An 11,479-nucleotide genomic window follows, 5' to 3' on the forward strand; every position below is an offset into this window, starting at 1 on the left:
ATTATGCCTCTTATCATATCTAACATGTTGGAACCGGGTACAACGGTCCCTTCATACATAAAACGCCTTTATCATCCCAATTTGTGATGTGTTTAGCGCAAACCATCTTGCTCATTAGTATTTCACAGGGTTTTTTTATACCGCGCATTAACATCATTCAAAACATCTTGATAAACTGAGTCGGCGGCCTCTGTTTGCATGGCATTAACTGTTTCAGCATCAGCATTTGCACCGGGTGATAAAAGGGTTAAAGTTGTCATTTCTCTATCAGTCTGTTTACTCAACACCAGATATCTCTGTAAAGCGGCCATGTATCGTTTTGCCTTTTCATATTCTGATAATGCGTTATTATGTAGTGTGCTTATGATCTCTGCATCTAGACCCTGCGTGGCTGTTTTACATATATCGTCGCTACTCAGGTTGTTGTGTAAACGGTCTATCTGATGCTGAGGCACCAGATACATTTTCTCAGCATACTCCATCAACGATTAGACAGAAGTCTGATAATTAATGGAATAACAAAACCAAGCAGTGACCCGATAAATCGGCCCGACTGTTTCACCAGCCGTTTCTTTTTGCCAATGGCACATTTCTTATTACAAAGCGATTTTTTAAGGGCCACCTTTTTAAGATAGTTCAATTGGCATTATGACAAGGGTATTTTACCTTTAAGCGTATTGAGAGCAATCTCACATATAGTAGTCACCAAATCGTTTGATAAAGCATTGGATAAAATAGCATTTCTCTGGGACGGCTTTGCTTTTATTAGCGTTTTTAAAAGCGCCCAATTGCATCGTATCCAGTCTGACATGTTTACCATTGTTAGAACAAGGATGAATGACTAAAGGTTGTATGGTCATAGCTATTTAGAACCGCGCTTCTTAATGACATAAGCAACCAGTGTGTCGGGTGGAAATAAGCCACTTCGTAAATGATAATCATCAAGAGGGCGGTTTCTTAAATCAACCAGTAAATAGCCATAAGGGGGTTCCAGCACAGATTCAAATGCTTCAATGAAAAATCGATGTCTCGACGGATACATTTGCCTAGCCAGAATGCCCACCTGCATTTTATCCCTGGGGTTTTTGAACAGGACCATATATTTTGTGTTTAAATGCTCTTGTTACCTTGACAAAATATGTTTTGCACTAGGTACATGATGCTGAGATTACAATGGTGTACATACTTTGTGAAAGCTTTTTCAACCTCAGAATTATTACTAGCCGCCTCCATCAGATCATCAACCATCAATCAATCTGCCAGTAATTTTTCACACGCACTATGCCGGGTTGACGGATCACAATTTTTTTCTGGTACTCGCCTTTGGGGTTTAAAGGGTAATCTAAGACCAGGTCTTTCAGGCTGTCAAAGTTAACGCACTGGGCATTATCAATATTAAGTGTTATCCCTTTTACTTTTATGCACGTCTTCCCGTTGTTTAGTCGATAGTCGTATGACTTTTGTCCGGCTGAGACAAACTCGGTTATATGGGTGCCGGAAGGTAGTTTGCTTGTTAATTAGCCTAGATAATCACCCTTTGCGGATTGCAATCACTGGGTCTGCTGACAAAAATCACAGAGTCTGTGTCGTGATACAGGCAACAACCTTGTAATTTGTCCAACAGGTTGTACAATTCAATGCACGCATGGGCCGTAGTAAAAGAGGCGATAAATATATTTGTATTTACCACTCTAGCGTAATGGTCTTTGGCATACTTCCAGTTCACCATAACCATGCTGTCGTCTATGAAATATAAAGCGGACACTTCGTAGTTGGGCAGAAACGCAAATGCAAAAACTTTGTCAGGATCTGTGACTAGAGATACGTTGGCCAAACTTACCCCATAACGAATTTAAAAACTATTTTGAAATTTGCCTTTTTGCGGGGTTAATTTGTAGGTTATCGGGTCGTAAAGACACCGCTTCATTTTTGTTGATATTCGTCTATATACTCTTGTCATTTCACAGAGTCTGTACACCAATCGGGATAACCAGAAGCCTCTTGTTTAACCCTGAGGTGCATTTTAATGTATCCTGAAAACAAATCATCAGTTTGTTCATCAAAATGCCACACCTCGTATATTTTACAAATTTTGTAACCCTTTTCTATAGCCAAATTTAACTCCACCATACACCAACTGCCCGTGAGTGATCGCTTTTCATCATCATGAGCGCAAGGCATTGCCTGGCCAGACTCTGCGCATGTGCGACACAATGGAAACATTAGCTTGCCACACATTTTAACAGGTAGAACCGGAAAGATAAGGCCGCGAGGCGGATACACTTTCACTTTGACAAAACCAAAATACTTTGTGACATCGCCAAAATCCTTATAAATTATGCGTGGGTGCTTTATAGGATATAGTTTTGTTTTGTTGACAAATGGTTACAGATTGGTAAAGTCAAAATAGTGAATTAACTCATCAGAGGCTGATTTGTTGTACAACTTTATGGCATTAGTACGGCCGCCGTAAAGAACCGCATGCGGATCCAACGGTTCGGGTAATTCTTTACACTTCAGAAAATATTGTAGATCCGCGTCAACCTCTGACATATTCTTCCACTGACATTCCCAAATTGTGCGAATCTGAAAACCGCACCGCTTTAGGAAATGCATTCTCACCTGCGTATTGTGCTGTAATTGTCCATAAGTTGTTTTGTCAACTTGTTTACATCATCTGCGTTGTAACAAAATGTGCAACCGTGATAAAAACCTTGGAATTCAAAAGCTGTGGGCACACCGTTAATGACGGCGTAACCATCCAGACTATACTTGCCGACTTTCTTTTCACCCCCTTGTAAAGCGTGTTTTATGCTAACCCCTTCTATGTGTTCAATATACATTAACCAGTGTTGAGTAACGCTTCTGGGTCTTGTGATAATTATTGCCTGGCACAAGGGCCAATGTGTTTTCCCACAAAAACTTACAACGGTACATAGCCATGCAAACCGATGCCAAAGTTATTAGAATCTCCTGTTTTGTCACAGCAATAACCGCATCTCTAAAAGAACTACAGTCTTTTTGTAGAATATTTACTTCCTTCCTACAATAGCGGATAAGCTCAGTCTGAAAGTTAAAGGACATGTGCTTGGTTTTTTTTCGTACCAATCTATAAACGCCGATTTATCATCCGGCATCATGTATTGTAGGCCAAAATAATCTATCGAGGACATTGGTCCTATGTATTCTTGGTTAGCTGCTGTGTTAAAAAATGCGGGAAGCAGTTAAACCCCATGGTTTTTGGGAACCGACTGAGTTTCATCGAATCGAATCTTCAAATCTTTAACAGTTATACACATAATGTTGCCACCGCGAGCTAAGAGTTTTAATTTCAGGCATTCTTAAAACAAAGTATGCATCATAACGACCCTCATTATTCGCTATGAATGTGTAATGCTTAAATTTAGGATTCATGAACGTCTTTACAAAGTCTTCGATACAAGCAATGCCCTTAAACTCCCAGGTTCTCACATCCACTAGTGTTAGAGCGTAACAGTAGTTTGGTATGTGCACCCCTTTCTCCTGCATACATTCAAAATCGTAAAATATGTATTTCTTATTGGGTTCCTATGGCTTGATCGCTTGTATATAACACATGTGATCCGCAAAACCAGCAACAATTACCTTACAAATGGGGCACTTTAGGCCCCGACACTTATGAATCAGTTGGCGCTAGAGACAACACCTGTCACAATAAACATGTTGAAGACAGGTTATTTTGTTATCCAGCGCTAAATATTCATGCGTCTCTAAACAGGCTGTTGAACGACAAAAGATCCTACAAACCGAACACCTTAGTATTGATGATCTGTCATCGATACACTCTTGCCTGTGACACGCCTTACAAAAGAAAACACAATCTTGATTGTGTCTATGGTGGAAACAGCTGTTGCACTAGAAGCAGTAAAATCTTGTACCAAGAAAAGCTTTGATATCTTTGATTCCATAATAATGATGGTCGTGATATAGCACAAACACCGTGTGGACATTGTATCTGCTGTCTGTACAGAAATAATTCTGAAGAAGGAACTTGGTTTTCCGAAACGCGTTAAGAGTGTTTTATCGTCATATAGACACTTGACTTCCGGGTAGCAGTTATCCACGGCTGAGGAGGATCCTGGACTGAGCTCCCCTTGACTCCGGACTAAGGGACCCTGGACAGGAGACTTCCCTGAACATCTCTATGCCTGCTGCTTTGCCTGGGATTCATTGTTATATGCTTTTATTACCGTCAACACTTTGTAAGTGTATCTTCCACATTAAAACCTTTTTTACCATAATGATCTGCACCATGTCTTTCCCTATTATGTCTCCCCTTTATGCCTAATAGGGGAGAATCTACTTGGATCTATTTGGAATATTGAATCCATCCATTGTAATCAAATCCTGTGCGACATATGACCAGTTGTATATGGTTTTGTATATAAAAAACTTTTTTTGTTCATTTGAGGCTATTCACCCTCTGAACCATGCTACCACTGAGCTCTATCTTTCAGTTCCACTCCATCTTCTGTTGTACAGAAAAAATGCCAGTCACCATTGTTAAAATATAAAATCTTAATTGTCACTTTTAAGTGATTTTCAAAAAATACAATGTCACTAAAGATGAGTTCCTTATCAAGCGGAAGGTTCAAAGGCTTATGCAACTGTATCGCTCTCTCTTGAATCACATGGTCAGTGGCATCACATTTATCCAGAAGTTTGCAGATACTAGCAGCTAGACACAATTTAGACCCGAAGTTCTTGAAAGGCCTACGCCTTTCAATAATTAGGCTGTGGGGTATTCTTCCAAGGCCCCGCCCCGTTAGGGCGCAGCTCACTCTAATTCTAAAAACACTGATCACAAACCTTAAACTGTCTGACAATAAAAATTCAGTGTTACTTTGAAGCGTATTTGTAATCTGATTAAAACAACTGACAGTGTCTAATGTCTCTTGCGGCTTACGATGTGAATACATGGCGTTGTGTAAACCGCCACACTCCAACCTTAACTGCACCCGGTCATTCGGGTCAACGCCAGTCAGGAAACCATCGAGCATGGTCTGTATAGCTCCATGCACAGCTCTCACACCCTCTACAAATGATGTAACCCTATCCAAATTAACAAAGCAAAAATGATTGTTATAGTGAACAGCTCTGAAATTAGGATGGTGTCGTTCATAATGATTAATTGCTTCTAAGTATACAGACTGATGGCCGTCGTTATTTCCGGGTGATGGGGACCTGTGTACATCGCCATTTGTCGGGGGCGATACAGCCCGTTCATCATTGACGGCCAGAGCCCCATAATCAGGTAACGCGGGGGCCTGCGGATGCTCTAGATTTTTAAACTGTGCACGCAGGCCACGGGCTATTCGCTGCGCCCTGCGGTGTTTGATCTTTTTCAAACTGAATAAAAATTTTAAAGCTTTTTTCAATCTTGACCGTAGAAATAAATTTGACATTTTGTAAAATGCATTGGTTTTAATATTTGATTTTTTTTTTTAATTTAAGAGGCGTTTCAAGCCGCGACCCCTCATGCATAGTCATGTATCTGTCTCAACAATTCCTGGGAAATATTAGCCCTAACAAATTCACCTGTGTATGCATTCCGCTCAAGAATTTGTGCTGTTACCTCAATATAACGGTTAATAATGCTGTCAAGAATATATTTTTTACCCTGCGGCTGATTTTCATACTCCACCATTAACTCCTTTCCAAATTCAGCCATGTCTTTTGTTATTTTCTCCATGAAACTGATATCTGAACAAAGCCGGCCTATCAATGCATAATATTGTAATTCACCGGTTGAGTCTAGTTGATCAGCATTTTCCTGTCCGGCCGTTACAGCGTTTCTTAGCGGAACAACATCGGGCAAGACCCATGACGTTCCGCTAACAGACGCTGCGTGATCAACACTAAGATGCATTATCGAAAGATTATCCGTTGTAAATACAGCGGATATTCCTGAAACCGCAGCAGAGTTCTCAACAATACTATTCTCATGTCTTAAGTTGCTGACTCTACAACCGGTGTAAAAACTCTTGAGCATTCATATCGTTTAACGAAGCATCACTAGGCATGTAATGTGCTTCTGTAACAGGCCTTTCCAGCGTATTAGGAATTAGGATTGTCTCAGTCTGTGTGTGCAAACTTGTTCACATTGTGTCTTCTTGATATTTTGAAGTTTCTCTTACATTTTGGCAGTTCTGTACAAATTGCACTACTGCCGGCCGTATGACTGTCAGATGACGTATCAGGGTTTACGTTGATCCCCCAGTCTGCAATGCCAAATGCCGGGCCGTTGGCTTCTGCCCCTTTAACACTGTGTACAGTACCTTTAGAATCATTACATGGGTGTGAAATATCATGACCGTTCCTGTGCTTAGGCATTACACAATCGTTATAGTCCAGTTTCCTTTTCAAAGCTTCACAACATAAATAATGCGTAATGTGTTTTGTCCGTGCCATACCTGGGTGCCTCTTGTTTGGATTGTTTTGTCCATGTTGTTGGCCCATTACCATTGAAACAGAGTCATTTAAACTATGGCGACTGTTCAGCGGTGTTGAGAATGGACGATTCTCTGCATCTTTATCAAATGAACGCTGTTCCCTCTTCCTGCTTGTAGTTGGTCTGTTCATTTGACCAGAATTTGTGCTGCAGCCGGGCATCTGGGGATTGTGTTGTTGCGCCTGAACTGTAATAATGATGTTATGCTGGTTTGTGTTGGGGGCACATCAAAAAGGTCAAGCTCAGATTTTGTGCATTCCATGGATTTGTTGTGTATGAAAGACATTTTTAAAAAAATATTGCAACCCATCTCTTCGACTTCCTTTTTTATCTAAGTTGCGCTTGCTCCGGTTTTTGTTTAAACGGGGCATGCACCAAGGCGGAAGTTGTGTTGAATGATTCTGTTTTCTTTTAACCTCCCCTTTCCTAGTATAAACTAACCCAGATCCATCTTGCTTCGATTGATTCGCTTCGTGTAAATCGGTTCACAATGGCAGTTGTGGCTTGGCCTATGACGTATTTTGCTATATTCCGCGCTGCATTCTTTATGTGAGGTTTTGCCAACTCCAGCCCTCTTCAAAAAGATGCACCGCTTTTCTGAACAGGCTTCGAAAAATGCTGTCTAAACCGCAGCCGTACATGTATGCGCTGCCATGAAACCCGGGTAAACCGCTACTGGCTTGAGTTTTATAGTATTGCCCGTGGAGTGCCGGATCGCCATAATTTTTTTTAAGCGACCATACTATTTAATAAAATTTGGCTTTGCGGTGTCTGAAGTGTAGTTTCACATTCGCTTTCCCAAACTTAAATGACATGTTATCGTTCTGGTCGTTCTTTATCTCTATGGCTATAGTGTCATAATGCGTTTTGCACAACGGTACGTAATTGGGTTTCTTGTATCGCATAGTGACCATCTCATTGTTACAACCCTTTATTTCAACAGTCCACAGCAATGGTACATAACTATCACTGATCGTCTGATGTTCGATAATATCCGTGTACACGAACAGTGTATACTGGCCACCGTTGATGTCTGCGCACAGTTTTAAAGAATTAGTTTTAGGGGGCGTGGCCTGGACGCCATACAGAGCAGACGTACTAAAGACGGGCTGCGGTCGGAGAGGAGATTAAACCACCCCTTAACCCCGTTTCCCATCCCAGAGTGCCCCCCCCTCGATCCCCTTACCTCCGGGTGCGAGCTGGTGTACCGGTTGCGGAGCCGGGGAGGGCCTCCTGCCTTCCCGCGGGTTGCGGCCTGGTATCCAGCAGAAGCCGGGACCTCAATTTTAAAACGAACGCCGGAGGGGCACCGACGCAGCGCCTAGATCAGCGGAGAGACGGGCGGGCAGGACGCCAGGTGAGCCCCGGTCATCCCCCCTGACAAACAGTGCTAGAACCTTGGCGGTGGAGAGGGAATCCCACGCAGCACAGACGCAGCCGGGACCGCCATCACAGGGGACGGACGCGCGACAAGGTAAAGCGCGGCTGGTGGCTACTATCCCCTGTCCCTTAGTGGATGCAGCAGTGACTGGACGGGGTCCGGAGGTGCATAGGCCCCGTTCTGTTCAGCTCACCGGACACCCGATTAACTGGAGAGGGCCCTGCACGCTCCCCCACTCCCCCCCTCAGTTTGAGTGATTCCCCCTGCCTCAGGAAAAACGCAGCCGGAGCCACAGCACCCTAAGGCTACGGAGGCCACATAAGAAGCCCTGGCGTCCTGCAGCCTGTGCTCTGCTACTGCTGAGCCCTCTGACACCTCGCCTCTACCCCTACAGTTTAATAATCTGGACCCGACAGACCCCAGGCCTGCTCAGCAACCTGCTCAGCTTGGAGGCTGATAGAGCAGAATCCATAAATTAAGGGGAGCACTGATAAAGGCAGAACCCACATTATACTAACTATCAGGCACCTGATTTGCATAGCAGCCATTTAATAGAGCAACACTCAGAAGGTTAAAAAAAAAACAAAAAAAAACACATCTCTCATGCAAACCTGAGACAGTGTACCTGCTGCCTTACTCTAACTGAACCATAAATGAACTTGGAGCTCCATCTTGTGGCCTAACCGACAAATTGCAGACTCATAATTTTACTAGCCCCCAGGAAAATACAAATTATCCTTCTGAAAAGGTTTAAACCCCCCAATAGGCGGCTCGGACTTTCCTAACCCCCACATACGGAGGCCAAGAGTATATGCGGTGAACCCGCTCAGCCCTCAGTTGTCTCCCTTGCATAACGTCGTGCCCAGGCCCTGGACAGTCCTGTGCGAAATAACTAAGACACCGTGATTTGCCCGCGGTGACGGCCCAGAAGCCTAACCCAGTACTAACAAGGCCTTGAATGACCTAATGGACAGGCCATGACCCCCTAGCCACCCATCAAATATGGGGTGGCGCTGACGCTGCCTCCTACTGCCCACCTCTTGTATCGAACATGAGGACAAGCTGCTGATTAATTGAGAATACCCGCCCCCGAGGGTCCTAACACTCTACTTACATATGGGGAAGGCGAGAAGAGGCTCTAAGACACCCGTGACTAAAAACCAAAGCGATTGTCAGCTTCGATCAAATATATTTAGATATCTCACACCAAACCCCGACCCACACATAGAGGACTCACAGCTTTCCTCGGAGGCCTCTCGGTCACCGCGGGACCCGCTCCAAATGGATCTCTCCTCAACCTCGCCTCCCCCCCAGGGCTCGGAGGTGACTCTATCGGAGGTCCTATCTTATCTCCGCACTCTTCCCACGAAAGCAGACCTCCCGTCCAAAAAAGACTTTTTGGATTTGGAACAGTCCCTACGGGAATCAATCAAGTCAGAAGTGTCTGCTATCCAATCTGATCTTACCCAGACGACACAGAGGGTCGAAACTTTGGAAGACCGCACAGACACAATGGTGAATTTTCAAGAGAAGCTCCGTGAAGTAACGGCGGTCCATGCCCAGGAGCTGAAACTCCTCCAACGTCGTATGGATGATATAGACAACAGGGGGAGGAGGAACAACCTCCGGGTCCGGGGACTCTCCGAAGACGTCCAGGGTCCAGGACTGATTGACGCCCTAACAAAGATCTTTAATGAGATATTAGAAGCAGAGCCGGACGACGCTATCCTATTTGATCGTGCTCACCGAGCCTTGAGACCTCGAGGTTTGCAATCTGAGAAGCCAAGGGACGTCATCTGTAGGCTGCACTACCACAGTGAACGAGAGGCAATTCTGTCCAAGTCACGGAAGCTGGAAGCCATTGAGTTCAATGGCGATAGAATAAGCATCTTCCCCGAGCACACTCCAACAGAGACGCATGCTCAAACCCCTCACAGACCTCCTGAAACAGAAGCAGATCCGATTTCGGTGGGGCTTTCCATTCAGCATTCAAGCATCACATGAGGGGAGACAAGCGACTTTGCAAGAACCATCCGATCTGGAGTCTTTTTGCTCGACCTTGGGCATATCTAAGCCGCTCCTTACAGAATGGGCCCACATGACGACCCGTTTAGACCCCCCCCCCCTGCCACCGGGTGACCAGCCGTGGAAGGTGGTGGGCGGAAACGCCAGAGTAGCTCCTGCCGCCAGCTCCACAAACCGGGACGCTGTAACCTGATGACCAACCCACCCTGGCGGTATGATCCACTGATGGGGCGACTGAAGGTTGTCGGAGCTCGTAAGAACTCATATTGACATAGTAATAGGAGTGACGACCACTCACTAAACCTGGGTTCATGTTTTCTTTTTTGGTTATGTTTGTCCCCCGTTTGGGGAAACCTTTCTGGGACTAGTGTAAGCCTCGATTTTCTGCTCTTGAGAGGGCTTGACCCAGTTAGCTTGGATGAAGATGTTTATTGCACGTAAGGGGGCCAGTCGGATAGGCACTGGATCCCCCCCCACGCCTGTAGACCCCGCCCCCTGGAACAGGTTGCCTCCTCTCCTTTCCCCCCAGAGATGCAGTAGATTACCTCCCTGGTCCATGGAGTGACCCTCCGGGGACGGGTGCCCCTAGATAGGTACTCTTGGACTGAATTTCTTAGAATAATGTTCTATCACTACCAGCATGCTTCCTCAATTCTAATGTTATTATGTATATTAATTCAGTATATAATAGACTTAACACTGGCGTGTCATTGAATTTAGAGCGTGGGAGGCGGCGGGCGTGTGCCCCAGTTTGGGTGAACCACAGAATTGCAGAGAGGGGATGTCCATTAACGGCATCGCCGTCTCTGCTGGTGGTTATGTTTTTCTTAAGTTTTTTTACTTTGAGTTTATAAATGCATTCACTAAGAGAAATGTTGATTGCTTTTCTTTTTCTTTCCTTGATGTTTTCCCCCCTCCTAACTCTCCCCCTTACCTCCCGTCTAGGGCTCCCGATCGTTTCAGGTCCTGGGGTATGGTAGGTAGGCTCCTGCACACCATGCTCACACTTACACTCTATTCGACATGGCCTTGAATGCACCAACACTTAACCTTCTTTCCCTGAACGTAAAGGGTCTAAATATACCAGAAAAGAGGTCTACTTTACTTAGGGAGCTCAGGTCAGGGAAGGTTGATGTGGCCTTCATTCAAGAAACCCATTTCAAAAAGGGAGCAGCGCCCAGACTCTATAATCACTACTACCCCACCACGCACACCAGCAACAACCCGGCAGGCAAGACATTAGGAGTAGCCATTTTACTGTCTCGTAACCTACACCCAACTGAGATTTCCCACCATGACTTAATAGAAGGACGATGCCAGGTGCTTAAAATTACACTTTTTTTCCCAAAAATATACACTCGTTAATGTTTACTTCCCTAACACCCGCCAGCGGCAGTTCTTTGGTAAAGTTTTGAAACTCATAGAGCCTCTGAGAGAAGGATGCCTAATACTTGGAGGAGACTTTAATTGGTCGCTAGATCCATTACTAGATTGTAACCCTCCCCCTAACTCTCTGCGTGCAAGAGACCACCGCAAGGTCAAACAGCTTCTCCACGAACACCAGTTGCTAGATGTGTGGAGAG

Source organism: Crinia signifera, chromosome 1, assembly GCF_055691185.1.
Source record: "Crinia signifera chromosome 1, ASM5569118v1, whole genome shotgun sequence".
Lineage (NCBI taxonomy): Eukaryota > Metazoa > Chordata > Amphibia > Anura > Myobatrachidae > Crinia > Crinia signifera.